Raw genomic sequence first — 23,814 nt, forward strand, 5'->3', positions numbered from 1 at the left:
TCTTTCTTGAGAAATTCACAGGTTGGTAACTGTGATATTTCGACTTACAAGTGGTTAATCAAGGACATTAAGTTGTACTTGATTTAACTATCTTACAAGTGGTACGATTATTGGAAAATGGTTTTTGTGATAAACCTACAAGTGGTTGAAAACAGTGTGGTGAATTAAACCCCATGTTTGTGAAATGGCAGACAAGACTAATTTTCCAGAAAAACCATTTTAATTAAAACAAACTTAAGTGTTTTGAAATCATAATGGGAAAATAGTTTGTTGTCAGGGGGAGTTCTGACTGTTTAAGCGAAGTGGATGGCGAATTGAGGCAATTCTCATCAGTTTGTCATTTTGTTTGTATAGTTTACTGTTTTATTTTTCAAATTTTCCCAGAAAATCAAAATTTGAAATATAATTTTGATTTTAGGGGGAGAAAAATTTTTAAAATTAGAAAATTTGAAAAATTCATAAACATTGGAAAATTCAAAACGAGTTTTGTATAAAAAGATGAAATGATAGTACATCAGTGGACTATCAGTGCACACTAGAGAAATGTAAAGTTTTGTAAAGTTTTAAACAGTCTCACTAGGGATGTGTCGATAGGCTCAGCTAAGACTAGTAGTTTTGCGAAAATGATACAAACATAAAGCAAAAGGCCTAAGTCTGGTGGGAAACACGGTCGAACGCATAGTACTTAGTTTTGTCCTTCTTGACTGTGTGCCTGCTCAGCAATCGCTGATTGTCGAAAGACATAAAACCGGTTAAGTTTGTGAGCTTTCACAATTTTGCTGAAAAATCACTGTGATTGTGTTTTCATTTTGCAAAGATTTAAACTTGTTTTATTTCTTTATTTTGTTTAAGCATTGGACATCCTCTGCATATACGTGAGTATCGAACTGGATGTTAGTGCCTAAACGTTCTGCTTTATTTTCTTTGGTGTTTCGTTTAAGCTTTGGATCACCTCTGCGTATACGTGAGTATCGAACTGGTGGTTAAAGCCTAAACAATTTCAACTTATTTTTATTTCTTATTTTGTTTAAACATTGGACTTTCTCTGCGTATCGAAAGATCGACCTGATTGTTAATGTTTAAACATTCTGCGTTGTTTTCGGACATATCAAAGTTGATGAAAGTTTAAAGGCATTACTTGAGTTAGTGTATTGCATGATGAGGGGATATGCTGAGATCGTGGGGTCCATAAGAATTTAGTGCAAAATTAATATACCTTAACGTATCGGTATGATTTTCGAAAGTTTTTAGATTGAGCTTAAGAGGACAATTATATCGTCAATCAACGTGAATCGTTTAGAACTTAAAATGTCTAAAAGCTTAACGGTGCTTGTGATTAGTCTCATAAACTGATATGATCCTCTTACCCAAACTCACGAAAAAATATGTCTGTGAATAGTTTATTTTCCAAAATCCAAAAAGATTTTAATGTGTTTTAGCATAAAATTTTGAAAAATCAAAAAGATTTTACTTCATCTTATTTTCGACAACTGATGTTGGGAAAGTTTGTTGAAATGAAAAAGGTTTTTGAAATGACTAAATGGCTCATTAATTTGAAACCAATTTAATCATTTTAAACTCAAATGGTAAGCATAAAGTCAAATCTTATTGTTGGTTAGAGTATATGCAGGTATGCAGCAATTGAATTCCAGACTGCGATCCCAGCTTGTCGAAAGGGGGATTCTGTAGACGTAAAAGCCAGGTTCCTAATCTTGTTGCTACGGAGAGCCAGGAGATGGTCCTGTATTTGTGAAAGCTGCTAATGTGAGAAGATAGAGATTTGTGAAGATCCTGTGTCGAAGTCTATAAAGAGTTAAAGCCAGGTTTCCGATACAAAACCTGTGAAAGTGCTATATCAGATTACGATCCTGGAATAACTTAAGGGGGAGTCTGTTAGCAAAAGGGAGTTTGAAAAGTGAAAGAGCTAGATTCAGATTCTGAAGAATAGCTGATGATGGTGATTGAAGAGAAAGAGAGAGTAGACTGATTAAGACTGTAGTTTTGACGTACTAAAGTCTCGTACTGAAGACTCCGTCAACATCCAAGGGGGAGACTGTTGGTGCATATGTCTGTTGACTTCATCTTATATCGAGTCTTGGTTTCGTTGCAGATCTGATCAAGAATGATGTCATCATTCTTGATGATGACATCATACAATATGACATCATCATTGCAACATCACATGAAATAGAATGTTCACACACGAAACAGTATTTTAGATGCACATGGAATAGGAATTTATAATTGTTTATTGTAATTTCGTGTGAAAGGGTGTTATGTAATTCCATACGGAATTACATTAGGTAATTCCGTGTGAGATATCATGTTGTGTTTCATATGAAATTAGTATGCCTATAAATAGGCTTGTGGTCTTTTCATTTTGTACGGAATTAGGTGCATAGTAACGAAGTGCTGCCAAAATCCTGCTGTGTAATCAAGTTGTTTTATGAATGAGAAAGTTGTGTTAAAGTGATATCCCTGTTTTCTACTCAATTCTCTCTGATTCAACACTGTTTGTTTGTTTGTTTCTGCCACTCCAACAGTGGTGTATTGACTTTAATTGACTCACTTGATCGTCAAATCGATCCTACAAGCTTCAAGGGGCAAGTTACTTTTCAAAGATCGACTTGAGGCCAGGTTACCATCAGCTGAAGGTCAGGACTGAAGATGTGCCTAAGACTGCATTCAGGACTCGATATGGCCACTAAGAATTCTTGGGGATGCCTTTTGGCCTCACTAATGCACCTGCAGCATTCATGGATCTCATCAATCGCGTTTGCAAGCTATGTCTAGACAAGTTTGTCTTCGAAGAGTCAAGCCGATCATGAAAAGCATCTCCGGTGTATTCTTGAACTTCTGCAACAAGAGAAGCTTTACACAAAATTCTCGAAATGTGAATTCTGGCTCCGAGAAGTTCAATTTCTTGGACACGTTGTGAGTGAGCATGGTATCCAGGTGGATCCCGCTAAAATTGAAGAAATTATGAATTGGTAAGCGCCTAAAACACCTACAGAGATTCGCAGCTTCTTAGGTCTAGCAGGATACTACAGGCGTTTCATTGAAAACTTTTCAAGTATTGCTGTGCCTCTAACTTCGTTAACTCGCAAGAATCTAAAGTTTGATTGGGGTCCCAAGCAGCAAGAATCTTTTGAAATTCTTAAACAAAAGTTGAGCAATGCTCCTGTGTTGACATTGCAAGAAGGGATTGAAGAATTTGTTGTTTACTGCGATGCATCGCACACAGGTATAGGTTCTGTGCTCATGCAGAAAGGCAAGGTTATTGCCTATGCCTCGCATCAATTAAAGGTACACGAAAAGAACTACACCACCCATGATCTGGAATTGGGTGCCGTTGTATTTGCACTAAAGCTCTGGAGGCATTATCTATACGGGACTAAGTGTATGATCTATTCTGATCATAAGAACCTTCAACATCTGTTTAACCAGAAGGATCTTAACATGAGACAGCGTCGTTGGATGGAGACACTAAACGACTATGATTGTGAAATTCGCTACCATCCTTGCAAGGCAAATGTAGTTGCTGATGCTTTAAGCAGGAAGGAAAGGGTTAAGCCCATTAGGATCAATGCCAAAAGCATTGAACTAAAGAACAACTTGAATGAAAGGCTGTTAGCTGTTCAGAAGGAAGCTGTTTTGGAAACTAACTTTCTGAATGAAAAGTTAGGTGTGACTGCCGAACAATTGTCATGTGGCAAGGATGGAATCCTAAGATTGAATGGTCGAATCTGGGTTCCAGTCCATGGATGGCTTAGAGATGTGATTCTTCAAGAAGCTCATAGCTCGAAATATTCAGTTCATCCAGGTAGTGATAAGATGTACCAAGATCTGAAGGCAAATTACTGGTGGATAGGTTTGAAGAAATCTATAGCCACTTATGTGGCAAAATGTCTGACGAGCGCACAGGTTAAAGCCGAGCATCAAAAGCCGTCAGGTTTGCTACAACAGCCTGAACTCCCCACTTAAAAGTGGGAAATGGTAACTATGGATTTTATTACTAAGTTACCAAGGACGAAACGTGGGAATGATACGATATGGGTTATAGTGGACAGACTGACCAAGTCAGCTAACATCTTACCAATTAAAGAAACGCACAGCTCCGATAAGCTAGCTCAGCTGTACGTGGATGAGATAGTATCTCTCCACAGTGTGCCAATATCTATTATCTCTGATACGGATACAAGATACACCTCGCATTTTTGGAAAAGCTTTCAGCAATATTTAGGCACTCGTTTAAATTTCAGCACTGCTTATCATCCTCAGACGGATGGCCAAAGCGATCGTACAATTCAAACACTTGAGGATATGCTACGAGCTTGTGTTATAGACTTGGGTGGAAGTTGGGATGACCATCTTCCTTTGATTGAGTTTTCATACAATAATAGCTATCATTCGAGCATTCAAGCCGCACCTTTTGAGGCTTTGTATGGAAGAAAGTGCAGAACGCCAGTTTGTCGGGCGGAAGTTGGAGAAACCCAACTATCAGGACCTGATATAGTCCTGGAGACGACGGACAAGATTGTTCAGATCCGCGATCATCTGAAAGCCACAAGGGATAGACAGAAAACCTATGCTGATATGAGGCGCAAACCTCTAAAATTCGAAGTTGGTGATAAAGTGTTACTCAAAGTGTCACCCTGGAAAGGGGTGATGCGTTTTGGCAAAAAAGGCAAGCTGAGCCCAAGATACATAGGACCATTCGAGATCATCAAATGTGTCGGAAGTGTGGCATATAAGCTAAACCAACTTGAAGAACTCAGTGGAATACATAATGTATTCCACACCTGCAACTTGAAGAAATGTCTAGCCGACGAATCACTAGCAATGTCGCATAAGGATGTGCAGATTGACGAAAGCTTGAAGTTAGTTGAAAAACCTTTGTAGATCGACGATCGACAGGTTAAGAAGCTTCAAAGAAAGCATGTGCCTATCGTCAACGTAAAATGGGATGCCCGTAGAGGTCCAGAGTATACGTGGGAAGTTGAATCCACGATGAAACAAAAATACCCTCATTCATTTAAGTAAATCTCGAGGTCGAGATTTATTTTAAGGGGGTGAGGATGTAACACCTCGCAAAATCATGTCCAATACAGTGGTGACACATGTCATAAACCCTGATCATGTTAAAAGATAACTTGAGGGACTAAAACTGTCAAACAGTGTAAAGATGTAAATAGAAGGACCAAAAGCTTCAACATGCCAAACTTGTGCCTCCAAATGACCTTATATAATGTTTGTATTCGTAATTGAATATTGTGGCGAACACAAGAAGCCGTTTATGCTTAAAAATCAAAAGTTACGAAACACAGGGGTTAAAAGTGTCAACATGTTAATTCTTACCTCTGAGTGACCTTTTAATGTTCCCGAAGCTTTGTTACGTATTAATATACCCTCATGAATATCTGATAAGGATTTCATAATGTTACGGTTAAATCTTATGAGGTAATTTGAAATTTCCAAGAAGAGGGGTTAAAAGTGTAAATGTCACAATTTTTCTCTCGGGAGCCTTTACAACAATTCAAAAACTTATGCATGCAAGGTTTCACTCCCAAGAACACTTCAGACCTGTTTGTATGGGCCCCTTATGCTGAAAATGTCAGATTATCGAACAATGGAAGTGCAGGGACTGATTTTGCAACAAAACAAAACAACTTAGAAATGTGTTGTCTCGCGTGGCGCGCTAGGACCTGCCTGGTCAGGAGCGTGGCGCGACGGAGATGGTTTTCAGCAGACTGGCAGCTGCCCAGCATGCATGACCTGAAATATGTTTGGGATTCTCTGCAAAACTGATGCGAATACAGCTGCATGTTGATGGTTTTTAAAAACCATTTTGGACACTTGTGAACATCATAAAACATCTGGACACTTGGAATCATCCTACCACATCAAATCCCTCTATATAAAGGCCCTCCTTCTCATTGTTGATCTTGCCATTTCAAAAATTAGAACTTCAAACTCTCTAAACTTATTTTCTGGAGCATCCTATTTCACAAGGAAGTTCTCATAGTTCAGACTTTCGTGCTAAGGACCATTGTAAGTGTTCTTAGCTTCTGTAGTTAAGCTTTTGTTAGTTTAAGGACCGAAAGTCAAAGTTAGCGTAATTCTACTTTGACTTTGTGATTAATCATAAACGGTCCAGCCATTATTCGAATTGAATATGGCTATATGTTGGTAATTATGCAGGTGTTAAACCCTTAAAAGGGCACCTCCTAATTATCACATTTACTTGGTCAATTGTCGGGTTAAACTACTTAACAAAAAAGTCAAACGAGTCAGTTTTTGCAAAATAAATCATACCTGATAATGTAGAAGTTATAAGTTACATTTTATCACTTAAACAACTTGGTAAATAATATAAGAACATGTTTAGGCATGTCCAACCCAACAATTCTGAGTTTAGGCTCGGTTCGCAAACGAAAGTCACAAAAGTAGACTTTTGCTTTGACTTTCAGTTCTTACCCGATTTAGCTTAGTTTAGCTATGCTTTAGAATTCCTTTGTAACCATATTGTATGTTAGTATATCTCTCTGAAGTTATACTACGTGGTCCCTTAGAAATCAGAGATTTTATGCATGTTCCGTTATTTGCATAAAATTGACCATTATGCCCTGTTGTCATTAAAACGAGATTTTTGAAAGTGTGAAATGATAAAAAGTTTTATTACTGATATATAAGTATGTCCTAAGAATTGGACATTAGTTTATGGTCTAAAATAAAAGTTATGCAAGATATCGTAAAATGAAAGCTTTTTGTTAATTAAATTGCGTTTTTGGTGTAAATCATATTTAAACCCAATTTTTGGCACCAAACTTGCTACCCACTGTTGTGATATAATATTTAGGGATTTTGGGAAATTTTTGTCAATTTTTATACTGACCATAACATAGAGTTCTTGCATGGACTCGGTAATTGACGATAATGCCCTTTTCGCTAATAAAATGAGTTTTACACATCATTTAGATGTCAAACCTTTTTCTACTGATTTTATATGTTAAATAAAATATTTTAAGAAGTTGAGACTGATCAAAATCTCAGACTTCCTTAAACATATCAAATATCATCAAATATCGACTTTTATGCGAATTAGGCGCATAGTATGGCTTAAAACCATATTTAGCACCTAAGACTTGTTACCTACGGATTTTAAAAATAAATTTTTATACTTTAACAGTAAGTATAAGTCTTGAACTCAGATTTCCGAATTTAACCTTAATAGCATATGTGAAATGACCAAAATGCCCCTACGGTGCATAGTTTGGCCATAAACGATTAAACACACATATGTATGATATCTTGCTGATATAACAACATAAAATAAATATTTTTATAGAATGTTTTGGGCCAGAACCTCAGTTTACATTTAAACCTCTTTTATAAACTTTAAAATGACCAAAATACCCTTTCGGGACTTAAATTGGTCTTAAATACATTTGGGGCATAATTGTTGATATCCTACTGATATCAAAACATATTTTAAGCATAAAGACTATTGGAACTTGTATGTGACTCATCCGGTTACCCGTTATGCATATACGCGTTCGGTACGGTTTATGTAACTAGTTTGCATGAATTAGCCGAAACAGGTCAACCTTATCATTTTTACTTCAAAATCCAGAATGTGTTTAGTTTACCCATTATATACAAGTCTTCAAACTTGTCGGGTCTAAATCACATTCCAATCCGGTCACCGCTTAATCTTGCGTTTTGTGCCGTAAACTTTCCTTTAAAACTAATCGGTCAAAGTTAGAACTCAAATAAGACCCGTTAGAAATATAATAGGTTATTAAAACCTTCGTTCCAGATTAGGAGCCCAGTAAAAGCTCCCTGTACTTGCTGATTAGAAAATACGACTGAGAAAAAATTTCATTTAGCTCAGGTAAATACTTTTAACTTATTTTCCCTTATACGGGCTTGGGATACGGTAAATTATTACCGCTTGGTCGGGTATTGAATATTTAATCGATTAGTGGTTAAATCAGTAAGGTAACCCGTTGTAATCTGTTTTGTTTGATACAAAGCATTTGGGGGTTAGTATTACCGTGTCCTGGATATCCTCAGCTCATTCATTTGAAATGGCCACGACTTAAGCACGGGGTGTAGGCATACGCCTGACAGTTGTGTATGTAAAACGGTATCTCACTCGTGAGGAAACTTCTTGTGGGATTATACTAGTGGTGTGTCTATTAATCTTGTACCGGCTCTTCTATTCCGGTCCTGAACGTACGAAAAACATATAAATCTGTATACAAGATTATTTTAAATAATTGTCCCAAGTTATAAAAGAATATTTGTGCCTTGTGCATTTAAACCAATTTTATTAAATGTTTTCAAAAGTGTAAGTTAATTGTATTTACCAGTGTAAACTGACGAATTTTTCAAAAAGATTAAGTGCAGGTACTATACGAATGGGCTGGAAACTCCTAAGTATTATTAAAGAGTCTTGCAAGCTTTTAATACTTTAAGTCTGTTGAACAATGTTTACTTTCTGTCTTAGATCCGCCTATTGATCCTTTTACAACCGTTGTGTAATATTTTATTATACTTTTGATTCAGTTTGTAATATATTATTTTAGACTTCCGTTGTACATTAAACTGTGATTAATTGTCTATGATGATATCAACTACGTCACGATACTCCCTACCGGGCCCACCGGTAATACGTGGAAATATCGGGTGTGACAGGTTGGTATCAGAGCCAACATTAAGTGAATTAAACACTAGCCTTTTGTGATTAATCTCAATGACATAGTTGCACATTCCTTGACTTCCGAGTCTAGGCAAAGGACTTAGGATTAATCCTAATCTTAATTGGTTTTTGTCTTTTGTTGTTTTCTTTTGTTTTGACATGATCAAAGACAAAATGCCGCCAACAGTTAGAGGCAGAGGTGCAAGAGGAAAGGCCCCGATTTTGACCAGAAATGACCATGAAGTCGGGCCATCCCACCGGCGAACACCATTAGCAACACTTAGCTCTAGTCCTCACGAGGATTGGAGAACTTACTTGGAGCCCGCGAGACACTCAGTCTCACTTAGTTCCTCCCCGTCCTACCATCATTCGTTCGGGCCACATCAAGAAGAGGAGCCTAACGATTCGCATCATTCTTTTATCCCGCTACAGCGTTCGGGTTCTCACAGTTCTTTCCAGAACCCAACTCCCTATTTCCAAAGCTGGTTCAACCCGATGAACCAGGTACAAGAACCAGAGGGTCCAAACCCTTTGGGGCCGGCTAATCACTTCCCTGAAATCCAAAACATGGATGTGGACGAAGATCCAGATCCAGAAATGCCACCGTCTGGGACGCCGACGCATCCCATTGAAATTTCTAGCACATCCTTTCATAGTTTGCCTTATAGGGGCCCTGACATTTTTGCTGAAATATGGGCTACATACAAGTGGGAGTATACTCCCCCTCACCGTAACTCACCACCACACAAATAGGTCCCTTCTGAGGACCCGCATTTTCAGGCGGTCAAGCCACCGCCACCGCCAGCACTAGAGCAGCAACTGCCTCCAGAACCACCGAGGCGAAGAAGAGGTGCACGGATGTCCGTGCGTGGGGGTTTCCATTTCAGCACCCCCCAACACTCCAGCAACAACAACTACCCATCGCTGTATAAAGACCCGTAAATGGGTGGGCCGTCAAACCCAGTCTCTGAAGTCGACTCTGCACCAGTCGCACCAGCACCACACATGGGTTATGAATACCCAATTCCTTCGTACCCCGGTGTAGCGGCGTATAACCCGTTTGAGCAACAAGCTTATTCGGGTTACAATTACAACAATGCCCCTGATGTTGACCCATACCTCAAGGCAGTGAATTACAATGCTCTCTACCCTGGACCCTTTCCAGCTACGTACCCAACTGGGTAACTAGCATATGGGTATCAATACCCACCACCTCCTCAACCTCATCCGTAGCAGCAGCCGCAGCCGCCACAGATCCGACCACCGCAACCGCAAGAAATCCTCCAGCGGTTGCACGAGGTGGAACAAAGGTTAGACGAGGAGCGTAGGAGCCGCCGTGGTCTACTGAAGGGTTTGGCAAACCTTATAAAGGGGAAGAAGAAGAGGGATTATTAAAATTCCTTAATTATTTATTGTATTGTTATTTCATATTCAATTAAGTCCCTGCGTGGACATTTTATTTATGTATTTGGTCCCTGCGTGGACTTGTATTTCTTATTTTAGTCCCTATGTGGACAAGTTATCTATTTAAAGTCCCGTTTAGGGTAAGCTATGTACTTCTTTCAATTTATGGAATGTTTTAAAATTTTTATTTGTCATTATATGCATGTACTATATAAAACAAATCAAAATATCATTCCAATTTACAATTGATCTGCCATTAAATATTAAAAGAAAATCTTAAAGGTATAACCTAGCCCATATGTCATTTTAGACATGACCATGATGGTAAAGCCTTTTTAAGATTCAAATCTTTGTTAACATTTGAAAACATGTTAGCACTCCTGGCAAATGTGATTCGATAAACTCACACTAGTCATCCTTATATTGGATTTTTTTTTTCCAAATTCCTTATTCCTACCTAATGATTTAAACATCCATTAGTGATAAAGTGCCTACGGGCCATAATCGTTGTCCAATAAGACAAATGACAGTTGTAGTTTATGACTCCCTATCAAGAAAGGTGATGAACTATGTTCAAACCTAAATGCCTTGATTCTATAAAATCATGGCTTATAAATTAAAAGTGTCCTTGTGACTAGGCCTTTTGCATGCCACCCTAATATCCATAATAGTTTATAACTAGGATAAATTACAACAAAAATTTAATTAAATTAAATTACCAAATTAACTAATATGGTTTATAATTACCATGGTTAATGAATCATCGAAAATGATGATTCTTAGTAAACCTCTAAACAATCTATTGTCAATTGTTTTATAGCAATCAAGCTTCAGCATGTCTAAATCAGAAGAGGTTAACAATCATCCAAGGGAGAGAATTCATAACACTAGAATTAACGTAGCTGGTGCAGATCTTCCAGCATTGATTGACAATGCTGTTAATAGAGCCCTTGACAGGCAGTTCAAGGAATCAAGTGGTACTCGCAGCAGGACCCAATCTGTACCTCATACAAAACCACCTTCCAAGACGCATACATCTCATAAGGACGATTCTCATCATTCGTCGAATCAGTGAAGTATTCCATCCAAACGAATTGTGCTTAATCAGGAGCCACGTGTTAAGACCTGCTCCTATAAATACTTCATCTCTTGCAAGCCAAGGGACTTTACAGGAGAAAAAGAAGGCATCGATTGTATGACATGGCTCGATGAGATGGATACTGTAGTTGACATTAGTGGTTATGCAGAACAGGATATTGTGAAGTTTGTTTCACAATCATTTAAGGGTGAAGCCTTGGCTTGGTGGAGGTCGCTAATCCAAGCCACAGGGAAGATCCCATTGTATAATTTAACTTGGGATCAATTTGTTGCATTGATGAAGGAAAACTTCTGTCCTCAGCATGAGGTGGATAAAATCGAAACCGACTTCTTGACTCTGGTGATGAAGAACTTGGATTGTCAAGCATATGTTACAGCTTCAGCACCATGTCCCGATTGGTTCCTTATTTGGTCACACCGGAACCAAAGTGCATAGCTCGTTTTATTGGAGGTCTAGCTCCAGAAATCAAGGGTAATGTGAAAGCTTCCAGACCTACCACATATAGGTCTGTGGTGGATCTATCTCTATCTCTCACGCTTGATGCAGTCAGAAACAGGTCTGCCAAAGATTCTGATGAAGGAAAGCGGAAACGGGAGGATGAGAGTTCTCATTGCTCTAATAAGAAACGAAAGGGGATCTCTCGGCATAAGAAGGGTTCCGGGTCTAAAAAGGACAACCAGCAGTCAGGTGAAAAACCTAAGTGCAAAACCTGCCAGAAACACCATTTTGGGAAGTGCAGGCTTAAATCGCAATCGTAATCACAGACGAAGCCTAAAGTTTGTGGGATCTGCAAATCGAAAGAGCATAGAACCTTAGATTGCAAGAAATTGAAGGATGCAACCTGTTTTGCAACGAGAAGGGGCACATAAGGACTAACTGCCCTAAGAACCCAAAGAAGCCTAAAGAGGCTAAGAAGACTAATGCTTGAGTCTTTCAGATGAATGCGCAGGAAGCGGTACAGAATGATAATGTTATAACAGGTACTTTCCTTATCAATGATGTTTATGCTAGAGTATTGTTTGAATCTGGTGCAGACAAGTCTTTCGTAGAAAATAAATTTTGTAAACTATTACATCTGCCTGTTAAAACTCTAAGCATAAAGTATGAAGTAGAATTGGCCGATGGTACCATAGAAATTGCCTCAACAATGTTAGATGGATGTTTCATATCCATTAGGAATCACTCTTTTCCGCTATCTTTGCTTCCGTTGAAATTGGCAGGATTCGATATAGTGATAGGCATGGATTGGTTATCTTTTAACCAAGCCCAAATTGTATGTGATAAGAAGCAAGTGGTTATCAAGACTCCTTATGGTGAACCACTTAAATTCAGGGAGATACGCAGTATGGATTACCTAAGCAGGTGTCTATGCTTAAGGCGTCAAAGTGTTTGAAGAAAGGGTGTGTCATTTACATGGCACAGGTGACCGTTGATGAGCCAAAACCCAAGATTGAAGACATCCCTATTATTTCTGAATATCCAGACGTTTTTCCTGAAGAGCTACCTGGTTTACCTCCAGACAGGCAAGTGGAATTCAGGATCGATATCATTCCTAGAGCAGCACCAGTTGCAAGAGCACCTTATCGGTTGGCACCAACTGAGATGAAAGAATTGAGAACACAGTTGGATGATTTGTTGGCAAAGGGTTTTATTCGACCTAGCTTATCCCCTTGGGGAGCACGAAAATTATTAGTGAAGAAGAAGGATGGATCAATGCATTTATGCATTGATTATCGCAAATTAAACAAGGTTACAATCAAGAACAGGTATCCGTTGCCCAGGATCGATGATCTATTCGATCAGCTTCGAGGGGAAAGTTACTTTTCAAAGATCGACTTGAGGTCAACTTACCATCAGCTAAAGGTCAGAACTGAAGATGTGCCTAAGACTGCATTCAGTACTCGAGATGGCCACTCCGAATTCTTGGTCAAGCCTTTTGGCCTCACTAATGCACCTGCAGCATTCATGGATCTCATGAATCGCGTTTGCAAGCTATATCTAGACAAGTTTTTCATTGTTTTTTATTGATGACATACTTATTTATTCGAAGAGTCAAGCCAATCATGAAAAGTATCTCCGGTGTATTCTTGAACTTCTGCAACAAGAGAAGCTTTATGCAAAATTCTCGAAATGTGAATTCTGGCTCCGAGAAGTTCAATTTCTTGGACACGTTGTGAGTGAGCATGGTATCCAGGTGGATCCCTCTAAAATTGAAGCAATTATGCATTGGCAAGCGCCTAAAACACCTATAGAGATTCGCAGCTTCTTAGGTCTAGCAGGATACTACAGGCGTTTCATTGAAAACTTTTCAAGGATTGCTGCGCCTCTAACTTTTCAAGTTTCATTGAAAACTTGATTGGGGTCCCAAGCAGCAAGAATCTTTTGAAATTCTTAAACAAAAGTTGAGCAATGCTCCTGTGCTGACATTGTCAGAAGGGATTGAAGAATTTTTTGTTTACTGTGATGCATCGCACACAGGTATGGGTTGTGTGCTCATGCAAAAAAGCAAGGTCATTGGCTATGCCTCGCGTCAATTAAAGGTTCACGAAAAGAACTACACCACCCATGATCTAGAATTGGGTGTTGTTGTATTTGCACAAAAGCTCTGGAGGCATTATCTATACGGGACTAAGTGTGTGATCTATTCTGATCATAAGAGCCTTCAACATCTGTTTAACCAGAAGGATCTTAACAAGAGACAGCGTCGTTGGATGGAGACACTAACGACTATGATTGTGAAATTCACTACCATCCTGGCAAGGCAAATGTAGTCGCTGATGCTTTAAGCAGGAAGGAAAGGGTTAAGCCCATTAGGATCAATGCCAAAAGTATTGAACTAAAGAACAGCTTGAATGAAAGGCTGTTAGCTGCTCAGAAGGAAGCTGTTTTGGAAACTAACTTTCCGAATGAAAAGTTAGGTGTGACTGCCGATCAATTGTCCTGTGGCAAGGATAGAATCCTAAGATTGAATGGTCAAATCTGGGTTCCAATCCATGGAGGGCCTGAACTCCCCACTTGGAAGTGGGAAATGGTAACTATGGATTTTATTACTAAGTTACCAAGGACGAAACGTTGGAATCATACGATATGGGTTATAGTCGACAGACTGACCAAGTCAGCTTACTTCTTGCCAATTAAAGAAACGCACAGCTCCGATAAGCTAGCTCAGCTGTACGTGGATGAGATAGTATCTCTCCATGGTGTGCCAGTATCTATTATCTCTGATAGGGATACAAGATACACATTGCATTTTTGGAAAAGCTTTCAGCAATCTTTAGGCACTCGTTTAAATTTCAGCACTACTTATCATCCTCAGACGGATGGGCAAAGCGAGCGTACAATTCAAACACTTGAGGATATGCTACGAGCTTGTGTTATAGACTTGGGTGGAAGTTGGGATGACCATCTTCCTTTGATTGAGCATTCAAGCCGCATCTTTTGAGGCTTTGTACGGAAGAAGTGCAGAACGCCAGTTTGTTGGGAGGAAGTTTGAGAAACCCAACTATCAAGACCTGATATAGTCCTGGAGACGACGGACAAGATTGTTCAGATCCGCGATCGTCTGAAAGCCGCAAGGGATAGACAGAAAAGCTATGCTGATATGAGGCGCAAACCTTTAAAATTCGAAGTTGGTGATAAAGTGTTACTCAAAGTGTCACCCTGGAAAGGGGTGATGCGTTTTGGTAAAAAGGGCAAGCTGAGCCCCAGATACATAGGACCATTCGAGATCATCGAATGTGTCGGAAGTGTGGCATATAAGCTAAACCTACCTGAAGAACTCAGTGGAATACATAATGTATTCCACATCTGCAATTTGAAGAAATGTCTAGCCGATGAATCACTAGCGATGTCACATAAGGACGTGCAGATTGACGAAAGCTTGAAGTTCGTTGAAAAAACTTTGTCGATCGAGGATCGACAGGTTAAGAAGCTTCGAAGAAGCATGTGCCGATTGTCAACGTAAAATGGGATGCCCGTAGAGGTCCAGAGTATACGTGGGAAGTTGAATCCACGATGGAACAAAAATACACTCATTTATTTCAGTAAATCTCGAGGTCGAGATTTCTTTTAAGGGGGTGAGGATGTAACACCTCGCAAAATCATGTCCAATACAGTGGTGACACATGTCATAAACCCTGATCATGTTAAAAGATAACTTGAGGGACTAAAACTGTCAAACAGTGTAAAGATGTAAATAGAAGGACCAAAAGCATCAACATGCCAAACTTGTGCCTCTGAATGATCTCATATAATGTTCGTATTCGTAATTGAATATTGTGGCGAACACAAGAAGCCGTTTGTGCTTAAAAATCAAAAGTTACGAAACAAAGGGGTTAAAAGTGTCAACATGTTAATTCTTACCTCTGAGTGACCTTTTAATGTTCCCGAAGCTTTGTAACGTATTAATATACCCTCATGAATATCTGAGAAAGATTTCATAATGTTACGGTTAAATCTTATGAGGTAATTTGAAATTTCCAAGAAGAGCGGTTAAAAGTGTAAATGTCACAATTCTTCTCTCAGGAGCCTTTACAACTGATGTGCGTGAAGTGTAATATATTTTAGGTGTATATTTTTAAGCCCTTTTACACTTTTTTAGCCAAGTTTTAAATTTATAAAACACGCTATTTACTAACACTAAACACACATATGGGCAAGTGCACCCATCATGGACGTAGTATAGTGTTGGTAAGATACCGAGGTCGTCCAAGGACACAAGAGCTTTTAGTACCGGTTTATCCTCAACGTCTAATCAAATCAAAAGTTAGAAAAATGGTTAAACTAGAAAAATAAAACAAACTAAAATGCTAAAAAAAATAAAATAAAAGTAAAAACAGATAGACAAGATGAATCACTTGGATCCGACTCGTGTGTAGTGTAACCTTTGATTATTTCCGCACTTTTGCACTTTTTAAGAGATTATCTCAGTTATTGTAGTTGTCACACCCCAATCACGTAGAACATACAAAACGTGGCGGAAACGTCGGGGAGTGTTGGGACAGAATCAATTGTTTCAAATCCATGGCAAATGAAGTTTCGTTTTATAAATCAAATATGAAAGTATACATTGTTTAAACAAGAACCAAAGAGTACACAACATAAATTAACTAGTTCTTGTCTCGTTTTAAGTCACTAAGGCACAGGTCCGCCTAAGTATGTCTTGATAAGTCCTATGCATCATTTCCTGAAAACACATGTGAAAATAGGTACGTCAGCATAAAAATGCCTGTGAGATACATTGGTTTTGTGAAAACGGAATTCATGACTTATGTTTGAGAAAATGTTTAGTCATGAACCTCGTATTTTACTTTGTCTTGTAAATCATTTGAAAAACGGCAAGATCAAATGATATGTATAAATAAGAGAATAATGTATGGTTAAATGAATAACCATGTAAACTGAGTTTGTATAAGATATGTTGTTTGTAAATCAATGTCTTGTGAAAAGTGTGTTATTTGTATAAAATGTTATATGTCTCAAATTGAAATGATTCAAGTAACGCTACGATATGTAATACCATACAAACACTTATATATAGGAAGTACCAGCGGCGTATCCACCATGCTTGTATCATATTACACACGCCTCGTTACTTAATCACTTATCAAACCGAACCCTCAAGATGAAATGTTTAACAATTGTGGAAATGTTCATGTATAGTGAAATGTCTATGTTCAATGTAAACCACCATGTATGTGTATCAATGTCAACGTGTTTATGTTCGATGTAAATCATGTAATGTGTATCCCAAAATGTATCATGTATGGTAAGCGAAATGTATCAACTTAAACAATATGTAAATTGCACAAAACAAGTCGTCGAAGTAAAACGTGGTTTAAATCAACGCTATGTTCTGTGGAAAAATGCATGCTCTATTGATATTAACATTTATGCGGTATTGTGAAATATGCATACATCCAAGCCTTGAGACTGTGGCGAGAAACCCTTAAACAAATTAAAGGTTTATCTAAGTTATGTATATCGAATTTGGTCATTCCTTCCAATCCTATCAAACCCAGGATTTCAGAAACGGGAGTTGTCAATTCCTATGGTACCACTACCTACTAACGTACGGCGTAGCTAATGTTAATGAATGTATTGTCCCATGTTAAACAAACCAAATGTCATAACAAAATGAAGGCATGTGATGTAAACAATTGTACTAAGTATGCTAAGTAAACATACGAAGCAAGTGTGCTCATGTAAATCAATCTGCCCATATGCTGAGTAAACATATGCAGCAGAAATGTTCATGTAAATCAATGTGCCCATATGCTGAGTAAACATATGCAGCAGAAATATTCATGTAAATCAATGTGTCCATATGCTGAGTAAACATATGCAACAGAAATGTTCATGTAAATCAATGTGTCCATATGCTGAGTAAACATATGCAACAGAAATGTTCATGTAAATCAATGTGTCCATATGCTGAGTAAACATATGCAACAGAAATGTAATGTAAATCAATGTACTAAGTACGCACACAATGGGCATACATAGCATAAAATGTAATGAAATCATGTACTATAATGTACTAATGAGCATAGCAGATATACGATGTGAAAACATGGAAAGCATGAAAGTAACAGATAGGCACATGTGTTTCACCCCAAAACAGTTTGGAAAATAGTAAAAGAGGGGTTCTATGTACTCACCTGAGATTGCTTTGAATTCCTTGTGAAATGATTACACAATGCTTTGAGATCACGGGATATCAAACGGCACCTAATAGGTAGCTACATTAATATACCGGACCAAAATCGGAAGGATCGGATAGTATGCAGGTTCGTAAACCAAACGAGTGTGGAGACTCGTGTAATATGGTTTAACAAAGCTTACACACTAAAATGAAACCTAACCTAAGTGCTTGCGACCCATTACGACCCGTTCAGGTAGCTTATGCTACCTTACGCGTCGTTCGCGTAGAACGCGTCTGGAGCGCCTAACATCGTGACCACAAGGTATAACCTCGGAAGGCTATAGCTATGGTCACCTAATGTGTTTGGTCGGATCCTAATGATTGACCAAATGGGTCGGGTTCGAAAGTATAAGCGACGGTTTAGATCGCTTACCTTACGACCCTATATAAACACTATACTAAAAGTGACGAGCTAAGCATGTTAGGACATGCTTAACTAGTTTAGAAAACAGGTTTGACATCAAAACAAACGGTTTTGATGCCCACGAGTAGTTTGGTTACAAAATACGCAAGAAATACGCATTTTGGCCGAAACTACGACTCGTCACTGAGCCTATATAACGTGGTAATCAGTAGGCATAGTCACTACGGACTATAACCATCGTGATCACGCTCACGTTATGAAGTTCTATGAACTTCGTGTTGACCATAGGCTGGTCAACGCAGAAAGTCAACAAAACGTTGACTTTCGGACTCGAAAAGCGAATAAAAGAACGAAAGAATACTTACGGAGGGTCCCCGAATGCTAATCTAGATCAAAGTGCTCAGGTATGAAGCAATGGCATCAACTTAGAGCATTTGGATCAGATTGTGTGGGTTTTTGGCAACAGGGGGGGGGGGTATTTATAGGAAAAGTGGAACCGTTAGGATCGTTTCTCGAATAACGTGCCACGATCTTGTGCGTACATGTGTCACAATGTTGTGGTAAGTCAGAAAATGGCCCTTGGCTCTTGATTGGGTGAAAGGGCATTGCCCCTTGATCGAACGAAAGGCCAACTGCATTAAATGCATACATTGAATCTGTCTGACAGTCCCACGCGGCCCGTCTTAATATGCAGGCCAAACTCACGCGGGCCGCCTGGCCCCGTCTGATCTGCACATATTTTCAGACTTGACAGTTTTGGTCCCTGTTGCGTATTTAAGCCATTTCCGGCACTTCTAAGGCCCGTAAAGCCAACTTTAAGGCCCTAAAATGATGACTAAACATTGTGGACATGAAACATGCTCAAAAATGTTCCAGATCTTGGTTCGTTTGGCCGTACGATCGTGATGTTCGCTTAATTACGACGGAATGCGCATAAGCGCGAAAGACGATCCAAATGACGCGACGAATGGATTTTTCTCATGCCAAACACTAAGGCATAATATTATAATGCTTACATAAATTTTTGGATGTCTGGATGTATTCAGAACGTAAGTTATGCGCGAAAGTGCAAACTTATGCACTTTTTGACACTTTTAGTCCCTGAATGATCCAAAAGTTTGTTTTAGCATACCAAACCCCTCAAAGCCTATTTCTAAGCTATGTAAAGGATATTTATGGTATGTTTAACTTATGGACATGTTCCGGAAGGTTTGTTACAGTTCAAATTTGCATACTTTCGCAGTTTGTCAAGTTTAGTCCCTGTAAGCGAATTAACTTGTTTTTGCCATACCAAAGCCTTCAAAACTTATTTCTAAGTTATGTAAAGGTTATTTAAGGTATGTTGAGTATATGTTGCTATTCCGGAGTATTTATCGCATTAAACTGAGTACGTTTACGCATCAGTTTGCGTATAACTCCCTAGAAAGCGATGTAGAGCTTGAAATCGAACAAGAGTTGATATGTGCAAACGATACACATATTTATACAAGTCCAAAGTATGAAATACAATATTTCATTGGTTTGGCGTTTGTTTGATGGTTGAAGGGACACAGGTGTCACAGTCTCCCCTACTTTAGGAAATTTCGTCCCGAAATTTAGTTTTAGAGGAAACTTGTGAAGACAGCTGTGACGGTTTCGCTTTCAGACAAATCCATTGAACTCTTAGGTAAAACTCTGGGCCATGTTAGGATCCTTAGCGAAAATTTCAACCCACAAAGTGAAGTCCTTGTAGTAACAAAACATGGAGTTTCGAACTACGGGCAGGAGAACGTTTCCCGTGAAGAGTTATCATAGGAAACTTGTGTGTGCTTGAAATCAGAATTGGGGAGTGTAAGGATAAATGACATTGGTCAAAATCCAAGACTTTTCCCGTATCACTACTCTTGTCACTGTAGGTCTTAATACATGACAAAACTTCCTGTGGTTTCTGTGCACTGAATTCCATAATTATGTAGGCCTCCATAATTACGTACTTTCTTGCACAGTCCGCACAGTTCATTTCATAATGCGTATGGGAAAAATATCAAACGAATAATCTCTTCAGCTAAACTACCCAAGAGAAATATTTAACTACATCAACGTAGGATGTCTTTAACTAGATTGTCGAACCAATCTATTTAACTTAGATCGACGTAGGATCTCTTTAACTAGACCACCCGAGGGCCTCTATATCAACGCATGATATATTCAACTAGATTGTCAAACCAATCTCTTTAACTTATATCGACGTAGGATCTCTTTAACTAGACCACCCGAGGGCCTCTATATCAACGCATGATATATTCAACTAGATTGTCAAACCAATCTCTTTAACTTAGATCAACGTAGGATCTCTTTAACTAGACCACCCGAGGGCCTCTATATCAACGCATGATATATTCAACTAGATTGTCAAACCAATCTCTTTAACTTAGATCGACGTAGGATCTCTTTAACTAGACCACCCGAGGGCCTCTTTAACTATATCAACGCATGATATATTCAACTAGATTATCAAACCAATCTCTTTAACTTAGATCGACGTAGCATCTCTTTAACTAGACCACCCGAGGGCCTCTTTAACTATATCAACGCATATTGTCTTTAAACATTGGAATAGTACTTTATAATCCAAGGGACTTAACTACAACGTAGAAGTCCATTAAGGATTTAAGATAGTACTTTTTTTGAATATCCTACTACGAATCCCTCATATGAAGATATGAAAGATTCCACGAGGATTTGGATAACGAATATCCAGAGTATACAAAAGCACAAAATGCATAATAGAAAACACAAGATGCATAAACACATAGTCATATAACCACAAAGATTGTTTAACTTGATTTGTTATTATTCTGTTAATTTGTTCTGCTAACTGTGCACATGTATTCAAAGCACACCAGGTACCCAATCAGTGGATTTTGATTGGTGCTTTAAATATTTCTAAGAATCTAACCATAAAGATAGAAAGATCTTAAAGAGAAATTCGATTTCGATTCTAAGGAACCGAAATGATCGAATTTTGGTACATGAGGAATCCAATTAAGGACTCTGATTTGTATGATAATCATCCACAAGGGTCTAATTATGGGGATAAAAGATCCCATATGGATTTTTTTGAAGTTGAAGATGTTTCGAAACCTTGCACTGGACGTGTTTAAGTCAAAACACGAAGTAAAATGCTTATGAGGTTGAGATGCTCTATATGCCATTCATACTTGAATCCATACTTGTATATGAGAATTGCGAACAACAACTTTTATTTATGAACGGGACAGATTGTTTCACATTACAAGTAAATAGAAGAAACAAAAGCATAAGACAACAACATCTTCTAAACAGCCAACTGCTCATCCGTGGGTTAGATTTGCCTTAGCAAACTTTGGGCAATTTCTTTGGAAATGACCCATCTCGCCACAGTTGAAACAAGAACCTGGTAGGAAACGACCTTGAGTGGGATTGTTGCCAGCTTGGTTTGGTGCAGCTGCAGCTGGGCAAACTCTTGCTGTATGGCCTATAAGTCCACAAGTCTGGCATTTGCGGCACTTTACATTGACATGATGATGGAGGCTACATCGGTTGCACAAGGGTGCAGTTCCGTTGTATGGCTTCCTAACAGGGGGTTGAGCTGGTTGGTTGGGGATGGCTTGACCATTGTGAGTGACCACGGTGAAGTTCTGAGAAGCCTTTCGCTTCTTTGACCTCTTATGGGATCCAGTCTGTTCATCCATGGTCTTTGATTCCTTGATTGGTTTCTTGGCTGGTGGTGCAGGCTTGACTTCTGCTTCCTTTGGTGGCCCTTGAGTGGCTTCATTGTTGAGACGAGACATGGCAAAGCCTAATTCAACAGTCTTCAGAATTACTTCGCCTATCCGCTGGGCAAATTTGGCAGTCTGCTCCGACATCTGCGCATCGTTGCGATGAAGAGACATTCTGGAGGAAATGAAGGATATGGGAGGAAACAAATGAAATGTTATCTGTAAATAAAACAAAATGACAATGCATAGAAACTGCGATCATTTGTTTGTTACCTAAGGCAAACAAATGAGACGGTGACTAATCAAAGTAAGCAGGTCATATTAATGTATCACTGAAGACATGCTCGCCTATAAGTGAATACTCACCCCAAGAGTTCCCAGGTAAGAGTGACTGGTCCGATACTGCGGATTTGTACGAACACTCTAGCCTTCGACAGAAAACTCGGGGTACAGGCATTTACTCTTCCAGTTTGCACGTGTTCACATTATACGACCCAAAACTTTGACGAGAGTTTTGAAAATTCAAAGGGGTTCAAAACCTTATAACAGAGGGTTCAAAACCTTATAACAGAGGGTTCAAAACCTAGTAATCAATCATCCTAGAACAGATGATTGGTTTTCAAAGCGGTTTTGAAATTTATGTTCTTGTTGTGGTCGTCGCCTAAGGATAGGTGACGGTATTGTTTTATGACTAAACGCGAGTGAACTCGCGTTAGGGTCCTAGGAAGGTTATAGACTAGGTCAAAGCATTACTAATAACCTAATTCCCTATAACCATTGGCTCTGATACCATCTTTTCTGTCACACCCCGACCACGTAGAACATACAAAACGTGGCGGAAACGTCGGGGAGTGTTGGGACAGAATCAATTGTTTAAAATCCATGGCAAATGAAGTTTCGTTTTATAAATCAAATATGAAAGTATACATTGTTTAAACAAGAACCAAAGAGTACACAACATAAATTAACTAGTTCTTGTCTCGTTTTAAGTCACTAAGGCACAGGTCCGCCTAAGTATGTCTTGATAAGTCCTATGCATCATTTCCTGAAAACACATGTGAAAATAGGTACGTCAGCATAAAAATGCCTGTGAGATACATTGGTTTTGTGAAAACGGAATTCATGACTTATGTTTGAGAAAATGTTTAGTCATGAACCTCGTATTTTACTTTGTCTTGTAAATCATTTGAAAAACGGCAAGATCAAATGATATGTATAAATAAGAGAATAATGTATGGTTAAATGAATAACCATGTAAACTGAGTTTGTATAAGATATGTTGTTTGTAAATCAATGTCTTGTGAAAAGTGTGTTATTTGTATAAAATGTTATATGTCTCAAATTGAAATGATTCAAGTAACGCTACGATATGTAATACCATACAAACACTTATATATAGGAAGTACCAGCGGCGTATCCACCATGCTTGTATCATATTACACACGCCTCGTTACTTAATCACTTACTCAAACCGAACCCTCAAGATGAAATGTTTAACAATTGTGGAAATGTTCATGTATAGTGAAATGTCTATGTTCAATGTAAACCACCATGTATGTGTATCAATGTCAACGTGTTTATGTTCGATGTAAATCATGTAATGTGTATCCCAAAATGTATCATGTATGGTAAGCGAAATGTATCAACTTAAACCATATGTAAAATGCACAAAACAAGTCGTCGAAGTAAAACGTGGTTTAAATCAACGCTATGTTCTGTGGAAAATGCATGCTCTATTGATATTCACATTTATGCGGTATTGTGAAATATGCATACATCCAAGCCTTGAGACTGTGGCGA

The sequence above is a fragment of the Helianthus annuus genome, chromosome 13, assembly GCF_002127325.2.
Source record: "Helianthus annuus cultivar XRQ/B chromosome 13, HanXRQr2.0-SUNRISE, whole genome shotgun sequence".
NCBI classification, from domain to species: Eukaryota; Viridiplantae; Streptophyta; class Magnoliopsida; order Asterales; family Asteraceae; genus Helianthus; species Helianthus annuus.